This window comes from Hippoglossus hippoglossus, chromosome 4 (genome assembly GCF_009819705.1).
Source record: "Hippoglossus hippoglossus isolate fHipHip1 chromosome 4, fHipHip1.pri, whole genome shotgun sequence".
NCBI classification, from domain to species: Eukaryota; Metazoa; Chordata; class Actinopteri; order Pleuronectiformes; family Pleuronectidae; genus Hippoglossus; species Hippoglossus hippoglossus.
Window position 1 is genome coordinate 27,143,254 of NC_047154.1, and position 27,134 is coordinate 27,170,387.

At 44.8% G+C, this 27,134-nt stretch overlaps 1 protein-coding gene and 1 long non-coding RNA gene across 2 annotated transcripts in view; both read right to left on the reverse strand.

The window, feature by feature from the left end:
• mast2 (microtubule associated serine/threonine kinase 2) overlaps positions 1-27,134 on the reverse strand; it is a 205,078-nt gene that overhangs the window by 15,742 nt on the left and 162,202 nt on the right.
• LOC117760135 lies at positions 9,377-26,609 on the reverse strand. The gene is made up of 3 exons (XR_004613623.1): positions 26,597-26,609; positions 25,695-25,701; positions 9,377-9,575 (listed from the first exon to the last, which is right to left on the reverse strand). It is a non-coding gene; the product is annotated as an uncharacterized LOC117760135 (long non-coding RNA).

The following is a 27,134-nucleotide window of genomic DNA, read 5'->3' on the forward strand; positions in this document are numbered from 1 at the left end:
GCACCTCCCTCGCACCTCCCTCGCCCCTCCTGCTCGTCTGGGGGAGTCATCTGTCAGCCCCTGGTGACTGCTGGAGTGTGAAATTAAAATCCAGGACGTGTGTGTGTGTGTGTGTGTGTGTGTGTGTGTGTGTGTGTGTGTGTGTGTGTGTGTGAGATTGAGAGATAGTTTGTGTGTGTGTGTGTGTCCCAATAGAACAGAAGGTCAATAAGAGGCCTCAGGGAGCCATCATATCCCCCCCGCCCGCCCCAGGCACCGCAAAACTGAGCTAATAGAGATGTCACCACCGCCACACACACACACACACACACACATGTAAATATACTTAAACATTCACACGCTCAGAAATCCAAATTACATTCCCATCGTGCCGGGTTGCGATTAGCGGATGAGGCTATCGAACAGGTAGCAGCAGCTGCGTGTGAGCCGGGTTTGATACGCTTCCCCGTCTTTGTGCCTTCGGATGACATCACGCGGCGCTGACGGTTGAAACGCCGAAGAGCGAAGAGAGTCGGAGTCGAGAGTTATTCCACAGCGAGCAGAGCGGGACTCGGTCGAGATGTCTTCATCACAGCTTTTATAAAATCTATTAAAAATCCCATTGGGTTTGCTAGTGATAGGATTAAAATGTATAATTGGTTTAGTTTATGAGTTAGTTTAATATGAGTTGCTCCATATCAATCTAACTATGAATTAATAATGAAACATATTATTCCTATTGGTTTGTAGTCGCAGTTGTTTGCTCGCCACATTTTACATGTTTAATAAATGTGGAGATCCTTTAATTTGTCATCTTTATAAAACAATAACTCATTTTGAATTTCATCTTTTTATATTATATTAAAACTTATAATTGTATTTGATTGATCTTTCTCTTTTTTATTTTGAATACTCTTTTGATATGAAGCACTTCAAATGTCTCTTGTGTTGTAATGTGGCTAAAAGGTTAAAATATTTCATATGGAAGAGTGAGATATTATTTCTTCCTAAATCGAGGAAATCACCTTTTCTCCGTATGAATATTTGTACCTGATACAAGTGAATGATCTTTGAAATACTTACTTTGAAGGTACTTCAGTTCCCTGAGACAGTGAATAAACTCTTATGGACTCACATCTTGCAGCAGCTTCTCCAGGTTCTCCTGCAGCTCGTAGAAGTAGCGGGAGGTGATGAGGCCCTCTCGGCTTTTCTCCAGGCAGTCTCTGGACAGCTCGAGCAGCTGGTGGTGGATGAAGCTCAGGACCCCGTCGGCCAGCACCTTGTCCGGGGCCGAGGAGCAGAGCAGCTCGGCCAGACGCTCCTCCATCTGAGCCGTCGCCTGAGGGGAGGGGAGCAGAGGGGGGGAGGCGGGGGGGGAGGGTGAGTCACAGAAGAGACGTGAGCAGGACAATGATACATGTCATAGATAAACAAGAGAAAAGAATGATATCATCAAGTCTTCAAGAGCTGAATAAAGGTTTAGAAATCAGTTTTAATATCAACAGACATGAGATCGACACATGATTATATGAACATTTCTTTCCACCTGTATATTTGTCGTCTATCACTGTAAATTCTCCTTGTGTATTAGTTGTAAACAGGAAGTGTGTGTTCAGTACGAACCTTGGGGAACCGCTCCTTGTACACATGGTTCATCATCACGATCTCATGGTCGAAGGAGATGGGCGAGCGGCCGGGACTGAAACCAAACAGACCCAGTGAGACAGAACAAGGAATTCACTCTGCAACCAAAAATATGGAAAGTTTGGAAATTGATTTCATTTTTAAACCAGTTTTCTGTTTTTTGAAGAACAAATCCCCAGATGGTGTCAATATATGAATATAAGTATGAAATCTATAGATCATGACTCAGGGGTTAAGAAAAGTATGAAGATCCAGAGCGAAGATTTAAACTTCAACCAAGGGGATGTTAGAGTCCTGCTCCAGCTCGAGTTAGGGTTAGAGGGCAACCTGCAAGCTGGGTATGAATGGTATAAAAGTCTATTTGTATTAATTCATGGTTACAGGTAAGACATTAAATAAACACGTGCTGGCAGCTGCTCAGAAGTAAGTATTTATTCTGGAGAAATCAGATATTAAAAATGATTCTGCAGTACTTCTAGCATCTAAAGTATTTAGTATCTAAATCATCTTATATGAAGCCTAGTCAGCCGACCCTAACCCTAACCCGAACCCCAGCTGCTACATCGAAGTGGATCATCAAAGACTAAAAGCATGTAGTGAACAAGTTCTCAATGGAAACACGTCGGGTCCAGTCCGGAGCTTTGCAGGTGCAGCTTTGCAAAAATGGAGCCATGCAGAACTCTGTCGGTTCGATTGTTTGTCGGCAGGATTACGCAAAAAATACTGAACAAATTTCCACAGAACTTTGTGGAGGGACGTAGGTCCAGTTAATCTGGATCAGGGGCAGATCCAGGAATCTCTGATTTAACTTTGTGATAATGGAGTTTTGTGAGAGTGTTTTGACATTTTCACGGACTTCTCAGATATAACATGATATGTATGAGCTTGATGTATTTTTAGAAACGGGCCTCAGTGATGTTCTAGATGTTCAGTTTTTCTGTAGAGGAGGAAAGTGTTGTCTGTGTCTGAGCTGCAGAAGCACAACTGACCAGGGGTCAGGTAACCAGAGCACAGACACACACAGACACACACACACACACACAGACACACACAAGCAGGTCTTTGGGGTCTTCATCATATGTGTGTCTGTAGTGTTGTAAACTGAAGACCATGACAACCTCTGGACCAGCAAGGCTGCACACACAGAGTGGAGCAAAGGTAAAGCCTCTGGAGAGAGAGTGTGTGTGTGTGTGTGTGTGTGTGTGTGTGTGTGTGTGTGTGTGTGTGTGTGCTCTCCAGGGTTTCTATCAGGACCTGACAGACTGACAGAGACGTCTTCTTCAGTCCAACAGAATATAAATCCCTCTTCTCTCTCTCGCTCCTCCTGGGACTCGTCTCTTTTCTTATTCTACCATGAACCACCTTCACCCCCCCCCCGCAGCACGAGACCAGGCAGCGACAGCAGCAATGTCCTTGACCTTTCTATGTCTCACTTTCAGGAGAATAGGCCACGACGACAGGTGACAGGCAGTGTGTGTATTTGTGTGATTGTGTGTTTGTGCACACAAGCCAAAGGGAGATCTTTTCCCATTAGACTTCAGGCTTTGTTATTCTGCTGTATTATTCATTCCATTCACTTATGACTGTAAACGTTTCCCTCTGAATATTACAGCGAGTCCGTATTATTCCTAATCCATCATCCAATAAAAACTGTCACACACAGAAGCCTCGCACACGTTGTGTTATTCTATTGGATCTGAACAGAGAAAAAGAAACATTGGGTCCATCCGATCCTCAGAGGTCGACAGGGAGAATCTCATCTTCTGATCAAGGAGCTGAGAAAAGATCTGAACACTTCCAGGTCTCGTTCAGGACGTAGAATAACAGGTTTTTTACACAATTTGATCTTGTTTTCGTATTTTAAAGAATAGGAACTTCTCTTACCTGTGATTCCATCAGATTCTGTCTTTTATTTAGATAATAAATGAAAGAAAGGAAACTGAACTGTGGACAAACAGAATAACTACGACTGTCAATCAGCCTCCTGATGAAGAACCAGTGGAAGAAATACTGTAAATAAAACAGCAATATGTCGGATGTATTTTAGCTTCTTCTCAGAGAACAGATTTTTAATTCTATGAACCAAAGACTTGATGTTGTGAAAGTCCTGTAAAAATATTTGTTATGATAAAAACTAGTATTTAAATACTAGTATAGAAATTAAATTAATTAAATTAATAAATACTGTAAATATAGCACAAAATATATTAACAATAGAACAGTTTCAAAACAAAAATCCTGAAGAGATTTGTAAGATAAAGGATTTTCTGGCTCCTGATGTCCTTGTTCGCATGAGTCATCGAGGCACACACACACACACACACACACACACACACACACACACACACACACACACACACACACACACACACACACACACACACACACACACACACACACACACACACACACACACACGACCAGTGCGATGAGGTAATGCTGTAAGTCATCCATCGGCTGCTCAAAGTCCAATTACCAGCTTAATGGGAATGAGAGAAGTGAGCTGAGCGTCATGGAGGCTGTTTATCATTCCGCCAACGCACACAGTGACGGGTGACCACAGACTAACACACACAGACAGACACACACACAGACACACACAGACTAACACACACACGTATGAATGTCAATCACCTGCAGCTCTGACATGTTCAACTTTAAAAGCCTCTTTTCATGTCGGAGTTTCTTAAAAGAGAGAGATCCATCAGCCGTCGGGCGGCGCTGCCACTGGCTCCGTGAGTAAAGGTTAGTCCTGACAGAGACGGATTCACTGCCAGAGGCTGTTATGTACATTCTTTAATTTTCACAGAATATCTTCTTCTCCTCTCCGTGTGATTCATCTCTCATGGCTCCGAGCAGCCGGAGCCTTTATTAAAATAAAGCTCCTGTTCAGTGCGGGCTGCAGCCGAGGTCGGACTCAAATCCCCGGGATGAATAACACAAAGAAGGCAGACAAAGGCTAATTAGAACACGGCTATATTTCTGCTATGATGGGAAATAAAAACGGGCTCGTGGCAATCCCTGCAAAAAACGTCTCCGTCATTATTCTGAGGAATGACCTTGGAGAAGAGGAGAAAGTTGAGGGAGAGTTCTGCTGTTTTACTTTGGAGCCGCGAGTTAAAAGTTAGAGGTGTGAGAACGACCGGAAATATTTATGAAATGCAAGAGAAAATGTGTTTGAGCCACAGGGAGTTTTATAAAATGGATAATTAACACAACGGTGGAGCGCAGGTTCCTTTCTCTTCAGCTAAGTGATGAGGTCACATGTGACAAAAGGCTCTGATCAGGCAGAGCAGCTCATTGGTGGAGAGGGTAACTGAAGTAAATCAGACGAGACAGTCAATCAGATGGTGACGCCGAGGGTGGGGGGGGAGGGGAGGGTGTGTGTGTGTGTGTGTGTGTGTGTGTGTGTGTGTGTGTGTGTGTGTGTGTGTGTGTGTGTGTGTGTGTAACAAATAACATTGACGCTTCACAACTGAGGTGGGCGACGCCAGAAATGAGAGATGTAATTGACCGTGACAGAGAGCCAGAGGAACGGGGGGGGGGACGTGTGTGTGTGTGTGTGTGTGTGTGTGTGTGTGTGTGTGTGTGTGTGTGTGTGTGTGTGTGTGTGTGTGTGTGTGTGTGTCAGTCATAGGAGACCACTGGGGACACATTTCAGACTAAACCAGTTAATTAGGGACAACTTGAATGTCCATTGAGGAAAGGTCTGACTTCCAGGTCAGAGGTTAAGATCAGAGTTGCGTCTCCAAGTCGATGTAAACGTGTGTGACGAGTCCTCAGCGTCTCTGTGAAACAATAATTATCGTATTTGTACGATCACTTTAGCCTCCGTACGATCAGAAATGACAAAATGTCCATAATGTGCGATTATTTGATCATTTTGTGACACTTTGTATTATCAGTTGGAATCTGGACAATAACAATAAAAGCAAGGACATGTGAGGACTCATTAAACTATAATAATTTTAATGTTGAAAGTATTAGCTGCTTTGGTAAATTATGAAAGAAATGTCAAAATCCTGGATGAATTTTAAAAGTGACATGAAATTGTTCCGACAGGACAAACGCTCCTGATCCTGAGGCGGATCGAAGAGTTGAGGAAGACGTTTGTTTCATTTGGCCACATGTCCCGTGTGCAGACGAGGACAGATTCAGTCCTCACGTCACACACACGTGAGATATGTGCTTCTGCAGACATGAAGTCAATGAGGTGTCTGTGAACTCCATCCATCAGCGTCTGTACAGAGTGTAAAATGTGTATGATGGATGGACGAGGCGGACGCAGCGACCGAAGGGAAACGGTGAAACAACTGCACACAACCAGCGGATCGAGGAAGAAGAGACTCAGGCGAGGAAAGAATGGAAATTAGAGACGAACAAAGAGGCTGTTAAACGACAAAAAAATGAAGACTCATCAGTCACAGGAGAGTCGTAAAATTACCATATAATTGTCGTCAGCGCCTCATTTTCATTTGTTCCCTCGCTCACATACACACATGCTCCTCCTCCTGATCATCTCATCACTCACTTCCCTTCTGTCTCTGCTCCGCACTGTCTCACAGTCTGAACTCTGTTAGTTATCTGCAGCCTGTAGATTCCTCGTCGGTGGAGGTTTAACGACACTCGCTGCTGATGTCAGACTCTCCACTGAGGCTCATTCAGCCTCAGACTGTCGGCCTCAGCTTCTCAAAGTCACCTCCAGGAGACTTCATCTGTATCGTGACATCACTTTGCTTTTAGAAGCTGGAAGAACGTCTCAGATAAAAGCTGGGACCGTTTATTTACAATGTGAAACTAACAAATGAAACTGGATCAAACACATGAAGCTTCAGACTCAGATCAGAAAACAACTTCTCAAACTCTACTTTAATGAATCTCATTCTTCCTGTTTTAACTATTTCTATATGAAGAATAAAAAATCACTATTCCACTTGCTATGCTTTCTTTCTGTCTAGTTCTATGTGATCTTCCAGAGATGGAGACACCGGGTGGTGGTGGATCATGTGAGCGTGAACTGCTTCACACACACACAATATCAACAAACACAGTGTGAAGCTAATCAAATACACAACGTGAGTCTCGCCGTCTTTCATGTCGGAGCTGAGAAAATTCAATATCTGTCCATGAGGAAACAGAACAGAGGTGAAGAAAAGCAAACTGCTGCTGAGGCACAAGATGGAGGTGAAACCATAGACTAATCTGAAGCAGGAGCCAAGGGAGCGAGAGGAGGGATCTGGATCTAACTGAACCGTCCAGAGTCCAAACCACATCTCTCAGTGGCCTCCTGAACAGAACCTCCTCAGCTGGTCTCAGTCTGTGTTCAGCTTCTCACCACAGCTACACAGGAAACCTTCAGTTCACAGACTACCTGCAGTGGTTCTCTACAATAAGTGGAGGAGAGTTTAACATCTAAATTTTAAGAGTTTCAGGGGCTGAGTGATTTCACAGAAGGTTCCTGTGGGTGTTTGCAAAGTCAGATGATCATTTTGAAAAGTTTCCGAGCTCCTACCTGAGGCTCCGGGACCGCGGCCTCATGAGGGGGGAGTGGCGTCCCTCCTCGTCCGTGATGCTCTCGGAGCTGAAGTGTTTGGTGAGGAAGTGCAGCTCGTCCGGTGTGGGCTGGAAGGGCAGCTGGTGCAGCTTCTCCTGAGATGAACAGGAGGACTGTGAGAGGAGGAGCACAGAGGGAGCACAGATTACAACCAGCACTGGAGCTACAGCGGGGTGAGGGGGGAGCGAGGCCGGGACGAGAGAGGACCAGGTCTGTCTTCAGAGCGACGGGTTGGTGGTTAGAGAAGAGAAGACACGGGGAGCAGGTTAACTGGGAACAGTGGTTTGTGAGCTGAAGCCTCACTTTCAACTCTGTCCAGCGCCATCTTGGTCTTTTGAAACCAGAAGGGTTCATATTTGGAGGAACTGAGGGTGGAGCCTGACTGAGAGCTGGAAGACACGCCCACCTACACCTGCCACATGCACCCATTGGACGGTACTAGGTCTGTTGGACTCTAATTGATCATAATTGACTAAATGAACATCAGCTGTTTGAAGAAGACTTGAAACTAGAGACTGAGACATAAACTCACATAACATAGTACAAGGTACAGTGGTGACGGGACTCGACTCAGACTGTTGGTGGTTTTATCAAATGTTGCTGGGACTCGACCCTGTGACTGAAACACAGACCTGTCTCATGTATTTGTCCTGACAGGATGATTTGAGACAAGCTCGGTCCTCTGTTAGCTCTGTTAGCTCAGTAAGCTAACGGTCTGAGTCCGAGCTAAGAGCTAACTCAGCTCACTGCCTCTGAAACATGCTGGGTCTCATTCTGCAGGCGGCTGCTCCACAGAAACTGCTCACTGGGGTTTAAAGAAGGGAGATGAAGGACCAGCAGGAGGAGGAGGAGGAGGAGACCAGAGGGGCCGTTGATACGTCCCAGGGAACGAGGGAAAGAAAGGAGGAGAAACAGAACAGGAAGCAGAAGTACACTTGAGGGCATCAGAGGGGAGGAAGCAACGAGAGAACTGGGGAAGAACAAGGTTGTGGATCGCAGCTGAGGGAGCTTTTGAGAGCTTGTTGCTTTGCAGTAAAGTCGGAGGGAGCAGAAAGCGCTTATCTCCGGGTTTCTGGGTCCACAGATCATTATAAAATACAAAGTGCACACACAGAGAGAGAGAGAGAGATACAGACATAAAGATATTTACCGAGACAGTGGAGCTGGGAGTGTTGGTGCCATAGCCAGAGGACGGCAGCGAGGCCAGAGACCAGCGTCTTCCATCCGTCCTGCAGGAGAGGAGAAGGATTCATTAAAGACACACAACACAACTCAACACAAAAAGATAACACACAACCACTGAGCAGACGCAGCATCGTCACATACAGCAGTAACATCAATCTTCTGAAGGAGGGAAACAGGAGGATAAGGGCAGACAAAGCCGAGAGCAGGATCCACATGGAGGGAAGCATGAGAGGAGCAACTGTACACTGGATCATACTCAGGATGAGATGATGTTATTCTATATGTTTCTATATAAAACCCACGACACTGACTCCTCTGCGCTGAGCTCACTGGTTCCAGCTGAAGATGTGAATCCCTGTCAGCTCCATTAGAAGAGGCTCAGTAACATGAGGCTGAGTCACAGCTGATCAGTCGCCTTCAAACAGGAGCTGTGTTTGATGGGGACTATTTTCAGCGGTGGATTAATTCACATTTGATGCTCTAAAGCAGAGAGATGATGGAGATGATGGAGATGATGGAGCTCTACGGCTCAGAGGAACCAGATGAATCATATCAGATACATTTATCAGGACTCGTGTTTGGTTTGCACACAGGAAACATCAGCAGCTTCATCCACATCACAAAGATTCTCATGACTCCAGAGTTCCTGAAAGTCTCCTGCTCTAAGTGTGTGAGCAGCGGGAGGGGCTGTTCCTCCAGTGTTCAGCAGCAGCAGAGCAGGAGGAAGAGGACGAGGAAGAGGAGGGGGGGGGGGGGGGACCCTGCAGGGTCGTCTCTGATGTCACTCAGAGTGTGTGCGCTCAGCCATGCAGGACGGAGGGCAGGAAGAAAGAGGGGGGGGGGGGGACTGAGGTCAAAAACTCAAGAGGTTACCTGTCAGCCCTGTGTCCGTGACTGCGAGGGAGACAAGACAAGGGTTCTTTATTTAGCTGTTAGCAGCCGTCACTCACACAGTACACACATACACGTACTTACATATATAAAAACACAAACGCACATAGAAACACACACTCTCTGCACGTCTGCATCTTCTAAGAATAACAAAGAGCCCATAAGTCTAGAGAGAAGCTTTTTAAATCAAACAGGATATTAAATATTATTTAGTTTGAAAAAAGAATAAGCTGCTCCAGTGTTTGAGGTGTTGTATCAGACTCCACCACACGGTGTCGCTGCAGCTCCACGGGCAGCAGCAGGACGCAGATCAGCTTCAAAGCTGTTTCTGGCTGCGGCGTTCGATGATGATGTCATGGAAACAGCCTGAGGGCCGGGGGTGGGCCGGCAGAGGTGTGTTACCATGGAAACCGAATCTCTTTGATTAAGATTCAAGAGGCAGGGTCGCTGAGAAGTTCCACATCATCAAACTTTCTTATGAGCTTGAGACACTTTCTTATCTTGACGTGGATTTAAAACACACACACACACACACACACACACACAGCTCAGACGCACCCCCCCCCCAGTAATTACTATCTGTGCCCAGAGAGATAAGAGGTTTATTAATCCTGGTTTGAGTGACAGGCTCAGGATGATCATCTCCCGCCTCATCAGCTCCCTCGCTCTCAGCGGCAGCTCGGATCCAAAGACCCCGACGCCACTGAACCGTTTCCCAGCGTTTCCCAGGACACGAGGACGGGTCTGCAGCGGTTAGAGGCATCGAGCAGCGAGGTGCTAGATTTCAGCCAAATAAACAACCGCTCGCTTTGTGTCAGAGAACCTCCGGCAGCCTTCTGCTCACATAGAAATGCAAAAGGTCGTCTCCAGAGACAGTCTTTGTTTTGTCTGGGCGACTGTAGAAACATGGTGGACTCTATCATCCCAACCTTCATGACAGTGACGTTTCCACCTGGTTGTGTACGTGTGTGTGTTTGTGTTGGTGTTTGTGTGTCTCACCTGCGTGCAGGGACGAAGGAGAAGTGCGCCGCTGTGCTGGGGGAGAAGTTGCGAGGACTGTCCAGTGGGCTGGTTCCTGGAAGAAGATACAGAAGGATTTATTACATTTATTCATTTACGTTCGTTCGCAGCTGATATGATGATATATTCAACATGATCTAATACTGTAACTACTCACAAAGCAGAGGAGCTTCGTGTTAGAGGAGCAACACAGACAATGAGATCAAATCAATTACATCATCATCATGAACAACACTTTGGGAGCTGATGGGTCGATAACACAATCTTTACTTTCACAGGTTTTAAACCGTCTGAAAGTCCCTGAACGCATCGTCTGTGAAGTAAAATAAACGTAACATTGTGATATTTCATCGGTTTATTCTGCACTTCTCATTTTTTTCTCCTGAAGCTTCTTTGTCCAATGAACCTGATTCTAGCAGATAAATCTGTCTGGTGGAAAGAAAACACTACGATATTAATCAGAGACAGAAACAGGGACCTTCTCAGATGCAACACATAATAAAACATGTGATCTGCTGTAGAAGTGACACTTCAGAAAATGGATGAGCCTCCTCTGAATAAACCTGAGATTATTTAATAACTGACACGTCCATATGTTCAGCCAGTAATGGATCTGAATATTCAAGGGCAGCCTAAGATACACAGCTGAGTGTCAGAGTGTAACTAATAATTCACCACACACACACAGACACACACACGCACACAGATAAATGGGAGACGAGAGGCTGGCAGCCTTTCGAAACAGGAGGAGAGATTAAGTGGTCGGACATTTCCACATCAATTATGTATTTTGCTCAGCGGGGGTCTGGACAGAGCTGCAGCTCAAATATTAAAACCTGAATTCTCCGTCTCTGTGACAGAACACGTCCACGCACACGCACACTCCAGTGAACACGCGTGTCTTTAGTCAAACACACGCTTGTTAGTGTCCGTCGTGCTTCTGCGAGTTGTCCTGTGCACGATCTTGTTCCTGTGTGGATGTTACAGGACACATTGGTCTGACTGCAGCGTCACACATGGCTACAAGTGTGTGTGTGTGTGTGCGTGCATGTGTGTGTGTGTGCGTGCGTGCGTGTGGACCATTAGTCAGTTTAAAGCATGTTCACAGACAGGAACCATCTCTCTCTGTAAATGAAAATCACTCTGTGCTGTGTGAAGGCCTGTGTGTGTGTTTGTGTGAGTTCTGTTTCTATGACAATCTGGCCTGGCCTCATTGGCCTGTTTTATTATCACACTTTATTATTTTGCACATGAAAGATAAATTGTGATGAAAATAATCTGCAGTTGCAGCAGTTTTGAGTTGTTTTCGGGGGCAGACGCCTCAAACTACTTGAGATATGTTCAAGAGGCAAAAACGTATTTTGTGAGGTAACCACGACCTTGAGATTCGACCTCCAAATTCAAATCAGTTCATCTGTGAGTCTGAAGAAATTCCCTTTTGGCGTTCTGTAGATATTGTGTTAAAAAAACCTGAAGGAATAACACACTGGGTTTTACCAACGCAGACAACCAAATTTATAAAACTTGTATTAACTTGTATTCCACATTGTTTATTCAGAAAAATATAAGTTTTCTTATCAACACAAAAGATAAACGCAGACACTGGGGTCTGTGGAAGATTCTGCAATTTTTATCAGATAAATTGGTCGTGTCCTAATCCAGAGTGACTTTCAAATCTGATTGGTTAAAATAAAACATTTGCATAATAGTTTCCATGTTTGGTGGACTGTATGTCTGGACTGAATAATGAATGTGAGTGTAACTTACAGCTCATTGAACCCGTCTCATCCCTACAGGTAACGAAGCTGCTTCACTGTCACGTTTTCAGAAGCTGCTCTGCAGCAAACTGCAGTGACACTGACCTACTTTAGCAACAAAGATACTCCGGCATGAGAAACATGCAAATGTAATATCTGCTTTGTGCCTCTTCAGTCTCGCTCGCTGACTCTCCAGGGAGCGAGTGGCTGGGATAACAAAATACTGCTATAATTGGGAAGGGGCGGAAAGACAGGAAGAGGAAAAGAAAAAGAAAACGTCAAAGTTTTCTTGTGAGTGTTTGACAAGAGAGTGAACAAGAGAGAAGCTTGATTCTTTCTTTCCGTCCTTCGTTAAGACGAGTTTGACAGAATTCATCAGAGGCCCGAGCACAAAGAGCTGTCAGTCACACACTGACCTTTACCCAACAACCGCCATGAGGAAAGTTCAGAGTGAGGGAACAGGAAGAGGAGGAGAAGGTGCAGAAACTCTCAAGAGAAAAGAGGAGGAGAGGGAAGGTTTACATCACAGTGTCATGGAGAGGGAAGAACGAGAAGAAGAAGAAAGAGACGGCAGAAGTGGCAACACGAGCTGAAACAAGGAATTTATGCAGAATGTGAACATTTAATAAAAGTCATTTCTGGAGAAGATTGGTTCTCATCAGCCCCTCAGGATATTAGACAGAGGAATCTCCTTGTGACGAGCAGTAAAGTGAATGATTGAAACCCTGATGAGGGGCCGGAGCGACAGACTGAGAGAAAGAAGAGGAAGATAGAAGCAATCACCTACGAATAAAACCGCTCTGTGGAATGAAGAGAAGGTTTAATGGTCTCCAGTGGTGCATATTAATCAGTACCTGCCCACAATGAGATCTCACAGCTCTGCTTTCACAGATAAAGGTTTGTGTTGAAGCTGAAACTGTGTTTAAGCTTCAATGCAAACATCTAAACATGAACAGAAGGAAAAGATGTTGTATTTTCCATGAAGCAACAAGAGAGAAAATGAAAACTGAGAAGCAGTAAGATTAATTAATGATATTTAATTAGTCGTATTTGTTTCCTCGGCAGGGAGAGACAGAAGAGACGGGAGTGAGAGGACGACTGAAGACCGGTGGCTGTGTTACCATGGAGACGCAGCAGCCACAGCAGCCACAGCAGTCTGGAGGACGAAGATGGAGACGACGAGGAAAACAGGAAGAGATAGAACGAAGGAGGATTCTGGACCAGTGTGACCAGAACAACACCACAAACCTGAACTCAGTCTTTTTACATCACAAAATCATGTGTCCCTCAAGTTCTTCATGTTCTGAACAGTCACTCAAGCTGATTTCATGAAATAGCATCAGGACATGTTGTGTAGTTGGTGTTTGTGAAGCAGCAGCAGCAGGTTGTCGGGTCCGACTCGTTCAAACAGGAACATGTGGGAACATCCAGGCGAGGGGCGGAGCCTGTAGAGCAGCAGGGGCGGAGCCTGTAGAGCAGCAGGAGGCCGGACATGACGTATAAACTCTGCTGTGGAAAGATCAGTGTTGTTGTTTACAGCTCATCCACACCGGCGTCGGCCCTCATCACCAGAAGCTCTGGAACCTCCTCGTGTTTCCAAGTTGACGTCTTCGTCTTCTACGTGTACGGCTCCTCTTCTTCATCCTGAGATGTTTGTGTTCTTCCAGTTTCACGTCCGTCACGTGTTAGAAACCTCGTCCACACGTCCACTCGCTCTCTGGGAAGCTTCAGGACATTTAACCAGGAGGCTGCAGGAGAAGTTCCAGACTTCAGCTCAGGTCTGAAAACAGCTTTCGAGTCTCACTGATGTTTCTGTGTTTGTGCTGAAACAAACTCGTGTGGATGTGAGTTCTGACTTCCTGACTCCACCACTATTCATCTGCCTCTCAAAGTCTATTATTAGCTCCGAACATAGAGATGATGTTCGACTTCCTTTTAAATGTCGTCGTAAACTTTTTACGACTCTTTGTTTGACATCAGCTTTTATCTGAACTGACTGTTCTTATTTATCTGATCTTGTTTTATTATTTTTATTTCCTCGTGTCTCAGTTTGATTGTTTCGTCTGGTTTTTATTTCTTTTGCAAAGCACTTAGTGATTTTGTTGTGCAGAGGATAAATGGGCAGAACATTGACTTTGATTGACAGTTGGCTGTATAGTGTTTAAACCCCAATTTAAATCTGCCCTTGAATTAGGGTTCAAAACTTGACCACATGAAAGTTCAGGTGTAAATGCACCAAAGGAGGATCTACAATTCAAATTGGATTGATTGAAGTTCTACTTCTAATCATCTGAACTGGATAAAAAGCCATGACAACAAAACAAAGTGTGTGTGTGTGTGTGTGTGTGTGTGTGTGTGTGTGTGTGTGTGTGTGACTGACAGTTTTGCAACTTCTATTACTTCCTCAGCAGGAAATGAAACGTGTGCGACTCTGTCAACTGAGCGTGGACGTGCACAAACACTCAGTTAATGAGGAGATTGAATCTCTGTCTTTCTCTCCTCTGTCCAATCCATTTTTATCTCGTCCTTCCGATCTTCATTTCGCTCACTTTTCTTCAGTCTCCTTCGATCAACATCCCTGTTGTTCATCTCTCTCTCTTTATATTTGACGAGTAGACGGGGGAGTTGGGATGCTGGTGGTAGATTCTACAGTTTTACATGCTGTCAGGCGTGTTCGACAGAAATCCTGTCAGTGTACGTTTCCTTTGCCCCTTCAAGGTGAACAGAGCGGAGATGAACGAACAAGGTTTCCAGGAAAGTGGCAGGAAATCGATTTCACGTCGCATCGTCGGATACAAGCAGGTTCTGCTTTAATCCAGAGCATCACACTACATCTGCCTGAGCTGAAGTCTGAGGTGTTAATTGAGCTGTGATAGTAAACAACACAACTCCTGGTAACACACCTCACACACTAGTGTTAGTTCACTCACACACACACACTCTTTAAAAAGATTAAAGTACATTTTTATGTAGGAAAATAAATATAGTTTATGTTCAGGCCAGTGGGAAAGTTCAGCCCTTTAAAAAACACATCCTATGATTTGAAGAGGTCAACAGTCGGGGGTGTATCCAGTAAGTGTGTGTTACCTGTGTGTCCATGCAGAGGTGAGTGTGGTCGGGGGAGGGTGGGGGAGGTGCTGGACGTCACAATCAGGCTCTTCCTGTTGCTCGTCCGACAGCTGAGGACAGAAACCAGACCCGTTAAGTGATTTGTCCTCAGTCAAAGTGAGGATTTCCACATTACAACCATCTATAAAAGCTGGACTTTAAAGGAGCTTTGCAATGAACCAGAGAGATTTACAGTTTCCCAGAGTCGTTACTCAGACACACATTCACCTCACACGCTGTCAGGAACGTAAAAGTCAGTCATTAGTTACACACAGCTCCGTGTTAACACAAGCAGGTGTCCGCTCACTGTCCAACACACGATCGCACAGACGGCACATCTGTGCACTCGCTGCCGACGGGCGCACAGATGTTAGAGATTCACTCAGGCAGGAGCGGGTCTGCACGTAGCGTCCTTCGCACCAGAGGACGGCGATGAAACACAAAGACAATGGACAAAATCACAGCTGCCATCATGCAACACACAACTGTCACAACCACTGACCCACAAACAGCATTTACTGTAGTTTCCCCTTCAGTCACCAGAACACGATTCTGTTCGTCCTACATTTACTTTAAGGTTTAGTACAAACGTACATTTGTCTCCATCAGTTTCTAATGTAAACAAGTACGGCCCTGACTCGACCTTTACTGAGTCACAAGGTTGAATCCCTCAGAGGCTGCATTCACACACCGATTGCATCACAGCGCCTACAGATTGTGCTTTGGTGATGAGAAGTATCACAATGTACCACACAAATACACTGAACAGGTAATAGTACACATGCTAAAAAAAACAAGGGTCAGTAAAACTTTCTTGTCGTGTCCAACTGCAGCTCTGTTGCTAGGCGACAGCAGTAAGGGCGGGGCCTCCAGACTGTCTCATTTCGTGGTCAATGCAGAACGCGTCCTGGCCCCTGAACCCGGACACAGCTACAGATCCTCAAGTGGAGACAACAGCATTTATTCCAAAGTACCTTTAAAAAACTGCCAGATCTCTACTGCAAAACATGAATATGCATTAATATGTTAAGTCAACTAAATGATTTTAATCCGCTTTGGAAACCCGAAGAATCTTTATTAACTCCACTAAGGAGATTATCTTTTCCGCAGCAGTTTTTTTTTTTTTTTGCAGGATTAATGCTAATCACTGATTACTGAACCAATTTACGTAAAATGTGGTGAAGGGTGGGGGGGCAGCGTAACCCAAGGTCAAATGGACGGGTGCAGGAATTTAAAAAATAAATGTCTTTACCATCTGAGTTTCGTGGTTTCTCAAAGGTACGTGATGCACCTGGACAGTTTCTATGTTCTGTCTGCTCTTGTTGGTTTTTATCAATCTGTCAATTCAGGCTCCTTCTCTAATGGTAGAAGAGACATTACGAGGTGGATCCTGCAGTGAAATGGTTTGAGTTCAGATCCCCACTGAGCTGAGATGACTGTGTTGTGTCTGTGAGTGTTGTGTGTGTGTGTGTCTGCGTGTGTGTGTGTGTGTGTGTGTGTGTGTGTGTGTGTGTGTGTGTGTGTGTGTGTATGTGTGCGCGTACACGCTGCTGCACAAAAGAAGCTTGCAGGGAAAAGAACAATCTGCTTTAAGCTGTGACATCCGTCCCCAGACAGAAGACAGGAGGAAATGAAGTAACAGTCTTCACACCGAACGGCTTCAAACATCCACAGGTCGAGCTCACAGCATTTCTCCTCTTTGTCAGTTGCTCTGAAGCGAGCGTGTGCGTACTGACGGGAGGCGAAGCGAGGCTCGTTACACTCTGAGGAAATTACAGCTGGGACAGGCGCTGTGATGAGGCTCCACACTGATGATGTGTTTCTAAAGTAACACGTCTGACAATAAAACACTCGGCGGAATACGGTGCAAGTTGAGAAAGATGCCATCGTTATTTTTAATGGAGTTCCTCAGGGATCTATTGTGGGTCCTCCCCTGTTCACACTTTAACACACCACTGACGTCTGTGCTGATGATGACACAGTTTTATAATCTGCAGGCGGCTCTGTTGTCTCCCTCTGAGAAAGAAATGCAATCGAGGTTTTGTATTTTACAGTTCAATCATAACATTTTTATAAATAATTATAAATAGAGTTTTAATATCAAGAAAGATCCACGCAGATTTAATATGTCTCTGAAAGGATCATATCAGATTAAATCAGTGGAGCTCTCAGCACTAACATTATTAAATAACGTCTTCTGTTGTACAGAAAGGAAACTGCAGAGGCCCTGATATAAACCATGTCTTCTTCTATGAAACATATTTCCTGATTTTGAGGGTTTGAAATTTCTGACAGCGCTGGCAGGTGTGTGTGTGTGTGTGTGTGTGTGTGTGTGTGTGTGTGTGTGTGTGTGTGTGTGTGTGTGTGTGTGTGTGTGTGTGTGTTAATTAGCTCATCACATATGCTGGCTGTAATTAAGTTTTTCCGAAAGGCTGAACCCGTCTGGATCCTGGATGAGTGACTAAAGATACGATTTGTGACGGTAAAATGATCAGTGTTGCGTCTTTCATCTCATTGGTTAATTTTCTGTTTATGTGCTCTGCTTTTTCTATCTTTGTGAGGACCAGTTGTCGCCTTGAGACATTGAGTTTGAGGGCATTTCCTTCAAAGGCATTTTTATATAGCAAAAACCTGTTAGAGATTATTAGGTGTTTGATATATTGGCAGCTTGTTTCAAACCCATTTGATGAATAATTAGTGCATGTAGATATGACATGCTGTGTGTGTGTCTCCTGCCATCTGCTGAGATGTGCAGCATCAGCAGTTTGAGCACAGCATGTGGTCCACACACACACACACACACACACACACACACACACACACACACACACACACACACACACACACACACACACACACACACACACACACACACACACACACACACACACACACACACACACACACACACACACACACACACACACACTAGTGCCATTTACGCTTTTCTCAATTTTCCAGGGAAGTGTGATGGAATTGTACACTTTGTGTGAACTCATAAAAAGCTGCACACACACACATGAAGAGGTGCATTATGGGAATAGTAAACTCTGAAGAGACAGAAACACAGAAGTGTGAGTGTGTGTCTGCAGGTGTGTTTCTCTGCTGGTAGCGACAGACACACTATTTGTTCTGCTTTAGAGTAAAGGTCAGTGGGTCAGACCTAAAGGGTGCATCCTCGGTGGAGCAGTAAATGTCACATACGCTGCTGAGTGAAAACAGGTAAAGGGTTCTTCCTCTGGGGAGCAGGAGCGTGAATGGGAAGTTAAGTAGAAATCTGCTCACCTGCTTTGATGGTGTAAATAAAGCAGAGTGAGGGGTAATGCTGTATTTTATTAGAATACTAATAATAATCATTCCCACTGAACTGATGGTTTAGTTTGTGCAGGTTAATCTCTCACTCGGCTGCTGTTGAGCAGCTAATGTACAAAACTTCATGGACGACTCATGAATATAAATTTGACATCTGAGGCAAACACACCTGTCAAACGTCTGCGGAGGGAGAACAGGACGTGACAGAGCTGCAGTGATACGAGAGGAGCAGCAGAGCGACAGGAGTGATCAGATAAAACCACTCTTCAGGATGTATCAGCTCCTGAAAGACTGAGTCTGTTTGGAGACAGAAGACGTCCAATGACTCAGATCCTCTGGGGGAACTTTCTCCTGCAGGCACTTTTGGGTCCAGTGTGCAGAACTGACTGAAGGCAATATAACTGTGTGTGTGTGTGTGTGTGTGTGTGTGTGTGTGTGTGTGTGTGTGTGTGTGTGTGTGTGTGTGAAGCCTCTTGCCACCATCAAAGCAGCAGTCAGGTAAAAGCTCAGAACGGTTCTGCTCAGTTTCATTTCTTTCTCTAACAGAAGCTGTTTTGTAAGAAATGTAATTTCCTTCCTGTTCGCGAGCAGCAAAGATCCAACAGGAGGAGGAGGAGGAGGAGGAAGAGGAAGAGGAAGAGGAGGAGGAGGAAGAGGAGGATTCATTGTGCACTGATGATGAAGATAACAAGCTAGCTATCTGGATGGCTGAACTACAGGGAGTGCAGCCGCTCAGATGACGCAACAGTAGAGCAAGACAGGAAATCGTCCTCAGACCCGACCGGGTCACGACGCAGCTAAACGTTAACTAACGACTTTGACCGAGCCACGCTAGCTGTTTCCCCCCGTTTCCACTCTTAATGCTAAGCTAGGCTAACCAGTCGTGATTCCAGCTTTAACAAACATGTTTCCCTTAATGTTGAACTATTTAAATATTATATAATAATAATAATAATAATAATATAATCATCGACTGTTACTGAAATCATATTGTGATGAGACAATATTATTTTGTGTTATTGTTTTAAAAGTTAAGTGTAAATAAAAACAGCTTCATGTGCTTTTTCTTGTTATTATTAGTATTGATAATAATCATGATTATTATCGGGGCTTTCCCATGCCTTTATTTTGGTAGCTGCAGTGAAGGATATAGTGGGTCGGCCGGTCGGAGTCAAACCAGGGACCTGCTGCGATGAGCTTTATTGTTTGTGTACAGTTTCTAATATTTGCCACAGTGATACAGACTTGAGCCTCATCACAGAGCTGTTGTGTGATGTGTGTTGTGTGTTGTGTGATGTGTGTTGTGCAGTATTAAGACACAGTGACACTGTCATGTTAACTTTAACAGTGTTTTAAACACTTACAGATTTACGTGCAGGAACCTGGAGAAACAGTGTCATCCTGTTGTTAAACTGCAGGTCTGGTGTGTTTCACTTTTTGAACGTGTGTATTTACTCGTGTTTTAACTCTAACATGAAAAACTGTATAAACTCAGAATGCAATGAGTTAGTGATCGTAACTCTCACAAGAGAAAAAAGTCGACTCTGACACGGAGCCGACAGCAGAGATAAAGACAGATGAGCAAACAGATGTGTGGGCGTTCAGCTAAACACACACACATGCACACGCACAGACACACACGCACACACATCAGACAGCAGGTGAGCATACGTGGATAAGATCTACAGCTAAACTCATTTCCTAAAGTCCATTCAATAATGTTGTACTGCAGGTTAAAGTCTGGACAGGAAATCAATGTGACAACAGTGTGTGTGTGTGTGTGTGTGTGTGTGTGTGTGTGTGTGTGTGTGTGTGTGTGTGTGTGTGTGTGTGTGTGTGTACTTGTACTTATGTATCTGTGAGGACCATTTGGAGCATAGACCCGACAGAGTGAGGACATTTATCAAAGGCCGGTTTGAGTGTTAACTTAAACATCTGCTCCTCTGCTCTTTTCTAATCACTTAGAGACCATCTTTATAAAAACCTCGATAGATGGAGCGTCCCTTCTTCTGCGACAATGAAGTTAATAAAAACTCTACGTCGTGTGATAATCTGCGGGAACAACTCCTGTCTGCAACCTGTGTGTGTGTGTGTGTGTGTGTGTGTGTGTGTGTTTGTGTGTGATTTCATGATCACAATCATGTCCAACGTCTGCTCTCAGAAGTCTGTCTGAACTTCCCAACCAGAAGAAGCCAGGTGGAGAGTTGACAAGTGACAAAATAAATGAATATATACATTTTTCCATCAATCAAATCAAACTCTTGTCCGTCCGACCGACAGGGACATTGTGTCTTCATCTAAATAAAGGTCAGTGCATGTGATGCTGTGACCTTGTCTTTTACAACATGGAGGACAGAACAATAACAAAACACACAATATATATAAATATATATACTTTGCACAAGAAAAGCTTGAAGGGTCGAGAGGCAAAAACCCTGTCTGACATTTCTTGATTCAGAAACGGATCATCAGGATGATGAAGGATTTATCTGTGTGTGGTATCTTGTGTTGAAAAGAGAGAATTGACTCTTCAGAGTCTTTGTGTGCGAGCGATGAATCGGTCAAGTCTCGATTCCGGCTCCACACGAGCTGCAGACTTCATCCAAAACAAAAAGTGTCCGAGCCTGTTGCTATGCAGGCGTCGCTCCTGTCTCACTTCACAAGCCCCTTTTAAAAACACTGCAGAGACAATCACACACAACAGGGGGCGGTGGCACGGAGCACAGAAGTGTGTCCCTGAGTGTGTGTGTGTGTGTGTGTGGCAGCTACTGTTATTACAGGGAGGAGGAAGAAAATTGCTGCTTCAAAGTGAGAAGTACAGCTCTGCCTCTTCCTCCCTTTCATGGAGGAGAAGCCACTTCTGGCTGGACAGAGAGGAGAGAGAGGGGAGGAAGAGGAGGGGAAGAGGAGAGGAGGAGGTGAGGAAGAGGAGAGGAAGAGGAGAGGTCAACTGAGGGAACGACAGGAGAGAGAGAGACACAGAAATGAGGACAAACAGTGATGTCTGCTTGGACGTCAGATTTTCCCTTGAAAGCTGCACTTGCATCACAAAGACGCAGATAATACGCAGACTGATGAAATCTAATAAAGAAAGAACACACACTGCAGACACATACCAGCAGTGCTGCACATGACAGCTACACACACACACACACACACACACACACACACACACACACACAGACACACACACACAGACACAATGACCTGTTTATCCATCAAAAGACAAATCTAGTTCGATGACCTTCATGAGAAATTCCTGCTGAGCATCAACAACATGCAGAAAGGAGGAAGAGGAGGAGGAGGAGAAAAGAGGAAGGAAGATATGTGTCGCAGTGAAAGAAAGAAGTAAAGAGAGGAAGAGGAAAGTGCAGATGAAGGCAGGTGAGCAGAGGGATGATGAAGAAGTGAGAGAATGTGGAGGAGTCGTTACCTCTTGGAGCGACGCAGCATGTTTCTCTCAGGAAGCGAGAAATTGGAGAGCACCGTCCAGAAGGAGTCAGACATGCTAACGCTCACGCACACGCTCGACCATCGCTCTGACGCGCGGCGCTCAACAAACAGACGCCGGCTGGCCGGCCCTATGGCTGTCACATCAGCAACAGAGTGTGTGTCTGTGTGTGTGTGTGTCTGTGTGTGTGTGAACCCTCCCTCCCTCTCTCTCTCTCTCTCTCTGATCCTCTCTCCGCTCAGCAGTGTCTCCCTCCCTCCCTCTCTGATGCTCTTTCCTCCTCTCTCTCTCTCTCTCCAGGATCAGTTTACAGATGTTTATCACCAGATGTTTGTCTCCGTCCTGAATCGTATCAATGATTTCCTCAGCACCCCCGGCTGCTGGTTCTTTATGTTATGAGTAAACGCTGGTTTCTTTCCTCAGATACATGATTTAACATTTCACAGGGATCTTTTAGGATCTTCACTCACAGCTCGACCAGATGAGTCAGGCTCTAAATTTAGGTCTGAGTAAAATTAGGATGTAAAACAGTGAAAAATGACCCATATCACGATGTACCTGTCCCAGAGGTCTCTGTGTCTCACACAGAATCAGCCTCACTCGTGTGTATTGTTAAGAGCTGAGTCTCTGACGGACATGGAGCCGCTGGAGGAAGTTGTGATCATGTTCCTCTTGAGTGAAAGAGGTTAAAGTGGCCGATTTGGTCCAACTCCTAAAGTCTCTCCACTGTCGAAATATCTGTCTCGTGTCCATCGGTCGTTTCGCTTGAGCTTTTGACTACACCACCCACCCCCCCCCCCCCCCCTTGATTTCTGATGGTACTGCTTCTTTGTGTTTGCTTCATCAGTATCCGCAGCTTTCAGGAGACGCACAACAAACACAGAGAACGGACGCCGTCGCTTTCTGTGTGTTTATCTAACGCTGAACATAAACAAGCTCTTAGGCAAATCGTTTTAAAAAGGGAACAAGTTGGAACAAGTTGCAAAAGAAACTCATTTTCTCCTTAAAGCAGCCGGAACAGGTCAGTTGTCTCTTTTTAGTTTCATCAGACAAACAAAGCTCATTAGTTCTATTTGCTGCTTCGTCCAACTCAGGAATTTTCTACTTCACACAAACGCTAGAAAACAGAGGGTCAGGAAAGTGGCTAATGGAGGCAAACACACAACCACACACAACCACACACAAGCAGACAGGTTTGTTATCAGAGGGGGGGGGGGGGGTTGGATGGGTCACACAGCCAGAGCCTTACCTCCAGAGGAAGGGGTTTCCTCGCTGGTGAACAGGGGCTGACAGAGGGCCGTCAGAGGAACAGAGGGGGGGAGAGGAGGAGGAGAAAGAGGAGGGAGAGAGGGTGATGACGGGCGCCTGAGCGGCAGAGGGATGAAAGGAAGTGGGGGACAGCAGGTGCTGGAGGAGGCTGCTGTTGCTGTGGCAACGCAGCTGAGCCGGCGACCAGATTCTGCCAACAGAGGAGGGAGAGGAGGGGAGAGGAAGAAAGGATGAAGAGCAAAGGGGCGAGGATAGAGGGATGTGTGACGAGAACTGTGCAACCGTGTGTGTCTGTGTGTGTGTGTGTGTGTGTGTGCGTGTGTGTGTGTGTGTGTGTGTGTGTGTGTGTGTGTAGTGCTCGACTCTATTTAAATAAAAACTGTTGTTAAACTTTCCTCCAGTGTTTTTTCTTCTCAGCCTCAGGTCAGAAAAAACACATCTACAATATAATACGTATAAGAATAATATTAAAATCACACATTTGCGTTTTCATGCACATGTTTAACAGTTTAATTGTTAAATAATTTGTTAAATAAATACCCCTTAGTGAATATATTTGAATTATCAAACCTGAAACAGAAGATAAGAGAGATAAGAGATAGACGTTTTATTTTAAGCTTTCAATACAACCTTTGTCGTCATTGTGATGTTTTCATTTAGATATTTAGAGCCTTAGAAATACAGATTTCACATGTTACAGATTTACATTTAAATTTGGTGGATTTGTGTCTTTAAAAGTTACTGAAGCTCTTATTAGGAGAATTTGAACTTTTCTGCCTGAGTAACCTCGACTACACCGATAAAGAAAAGAGGCTTTAATCTTTAAAAAGCTTCACTTATGTGATGTCGTGAGTTCATTTAACTGTTGAACAGAAGCTCAGGGAACTGTTTCGTCTGTTAAGCTCCGGCTCTCAGAGCCAGACTCAACCTGCTGATCCTCACTGTCTGCCGGCCTGATGAACCCCCCCGCGCCATCAATCATCACGACTGGACCAGCTTCACAGAGATGGCAGCACAACCAAAGAATTCCAGTCATAGTGACACTGAAGGGATCGGAGTCAGGACGAGTCAAACAATAACAGCTCACTGACTGAATTCACGTGGATACAAATCAAAGTGTGAGCTCAGACAAAGATCTACTGGAGATCTGCCTCTGCAGCGCTCAGCTGGCACAGACCCACAGGGCGGTCGGGTGGTGGTCTCCATGTCCCCCCCCCCCCCCCCCCCCGCTGGGTGGGACAGAACAGGTGAGCCCCCCTGCTGGGAGGACGAGAGCTACATGTTCAGTATGTGAAGTGTTTCCAGGACGAGCAGCACTCAGGCCCGTCTGGGGCCATTTAGCTCCTTCACCAAATACTGAACGAAACAGATTTCAACCAGTTCAATCTGAGAGACGTTTAAGTTCGACTGATCAGAAGGAATGTAAATACATAAGTCAACAAAAAAATTATAATACAAGTCAATATTGTTTTTAGCCATACATATGACATCTAAAGACTTCTAAAGGTTTTTAAACTGCAGAATAAAGTCTGTTTTTGAAGTTTGAATCACTTTTACAGGTTTGATAACGATGGAATCACGTTAAGATCGTCCCAGTTAACAAAGTGTGAATGAATAAAGAGGAGTGAGACAGGTTAGAGTCATTAGAGTAAAGTTCTGCTGAATCCAATCAGTCCCATGCAGCTGAACCTGCCTGACACGTAACTTATTCACTTCCTGTGTCAGAGGAAGTGAACACATGATGTTCCTGTTTCTCTCTGCTCTCAGTCATCGTCTTCACACTCAAACCCTCAACTCACTGGTTCTCTGTAAACCAACAGCAGGGGGCAGCAGCAGGAAAGTGTTCAGCAGCTAGAAGGGCAAAGCTGCACTTTCTCTTCTTCTTTGTTTGTGTAATTCAGGATGTTTGAGGTTGTTGTTCTAGGATCAGTCATGTAAAGATACTGTAGAAAGACAAATACACAACTGGCTGTCTAGATATAAATCTGATCTACTGCATCTCACACACACAGTCTCTTACTGGAGGCGGAGGTGTGGGGCTCCTGCTCTCTCCTTCCTCCTCTTCATCGTGTGTCCCGGGACAAAAGGCTCAGCTGTAATCTTTAATAATCCACCGCTCTGCATCGGGTGTCCGTCAAACACATGCTGAAGCTGCTCCACACGACCACAACGCTGAGCTCAGTCCTCCACTGACAACACTTTTAAATATACAGGAATGACCAGAGCGTGAGCGTGAGCGTGTGTGTGTGTGTGTGTGTGTTAGGTCAGCACCTGCCTTATCTCCACACACACACACACTCAGTAATGTGAGGTATCTGGGGTAGAGTGTTCCTTCACCAGCGAGCAGCCACTTGCTGAGTCACAAACTAACACACTGCCTCAACACACACACACACACACACACACACACACACACACACACACACACACACACACACACACACACACACACACACACACACACACACACACACACACACACACACACACACACACACACACACGTCTGTGAGCAGAAGTTCACATCCACTCTCTTGGGATTCCCTCCTCCTCAGTTTGTCTTTCTTGGAATAATCCAAAGGTTCAAAAACAAAAACAAAAATGTTAAATCCTTCAGAATCCCAAAAAAATCCCCAAACTCAGAGAGGACGTCGAGTTCTGAGCGGTTTCATGATGTCACAAACTGAGACTTCACACTCTCCTCTCACATGGACCAGGGGGACGCTCCCACCTGCATGTGCCCAGGAGCAGAGAGCCGTCCCTGGGTACAGTCTGCCAGTTAATCCCCTTCAGCTCGTGGAAGCCGGCTGTGATCGCTGTGGACGGGACGAGAGACTGAATCCTCCACGAGCTCAGAGGGTCGTCACCGGGGGGGCGGAGCAGGGAGACTGAGGCTCTCGACCTCATTCACATGACTTCAAGTTTATCACTGTGTCATCTCTTATTATGGTTTTTACAAAGTCAAAGTGTAGCTGTTGTATGATTGTAGATCTTCATCATTATCAGCTTTAATTAAAATCAAGAGAAAAGTTGATTTCAAAGTTAGATTAAACTTTCTTCTCATCTTTCTGTTTATTCATTTGATCTATTTTGATTTTATTTATTTAGTCCAAACTTTTTATGAATTATTTATCAAGAACTTACCTTGATAACTTAAAATTGAGTTTTATCTATTTGCACATTTGTATGACGTTTGTTTGCTTTTTTAAATAAATCTTTTTATCCTTCATGAATTTGTAAAACTACTGGAATTCTTTCTTGTTTTACGAGATTTGACATAAAATAACTTTTTTTGAACTTTCAAAATTACTATTTCAATAACTTCTTAAACATTTTACTCACCTCTTATTTTTAAAACACATTTATTTCCATTAAAGTAGTTTTTTATTCCTCAAAGTGGGCAGTTAATAATCCTGCTTGAGATACGGCTGCAGCAGGGAACATGAAACCTGAAGCTGAAACTAAAAATACAGGTGATAAACAGTTTACTCCTCGTCCAGATTTCATTTCTTTGAAATGTTCGAGCGTTGATGGAACATTAAAACCATAAAGATAAAAGCCCTCAGCCTCTGTGGGACACGGGACATGATTGTCCTCATGTTACGAGACAGAGCAGGAAGTGCAGCTGTCCTCGCTCTGTTCTCGTCTTCCCAGAAGACCGGGGAACACCGCTGACCCCGATGGGCTAAATGCAGCTCACATGCTGATCGCTAATTCATAACCAATGTCCATCACACACACAATGCTCTGTGACACACACACACACACACACACACACACACACACACAGACACACACACACAGTTAATTTGGAGTGACGCAGGAGCAGCCACAAGACACGAGATGTCATTAGGCATCAATCTGGATCTGTGTGTGTGTGTGTGTGTGTGTGTGTGTGTGTGTGTGTGTGTTTTAACCCTAAAATCTTTTTACCCTAACAAATCACTGACATATTTCTGTGTGA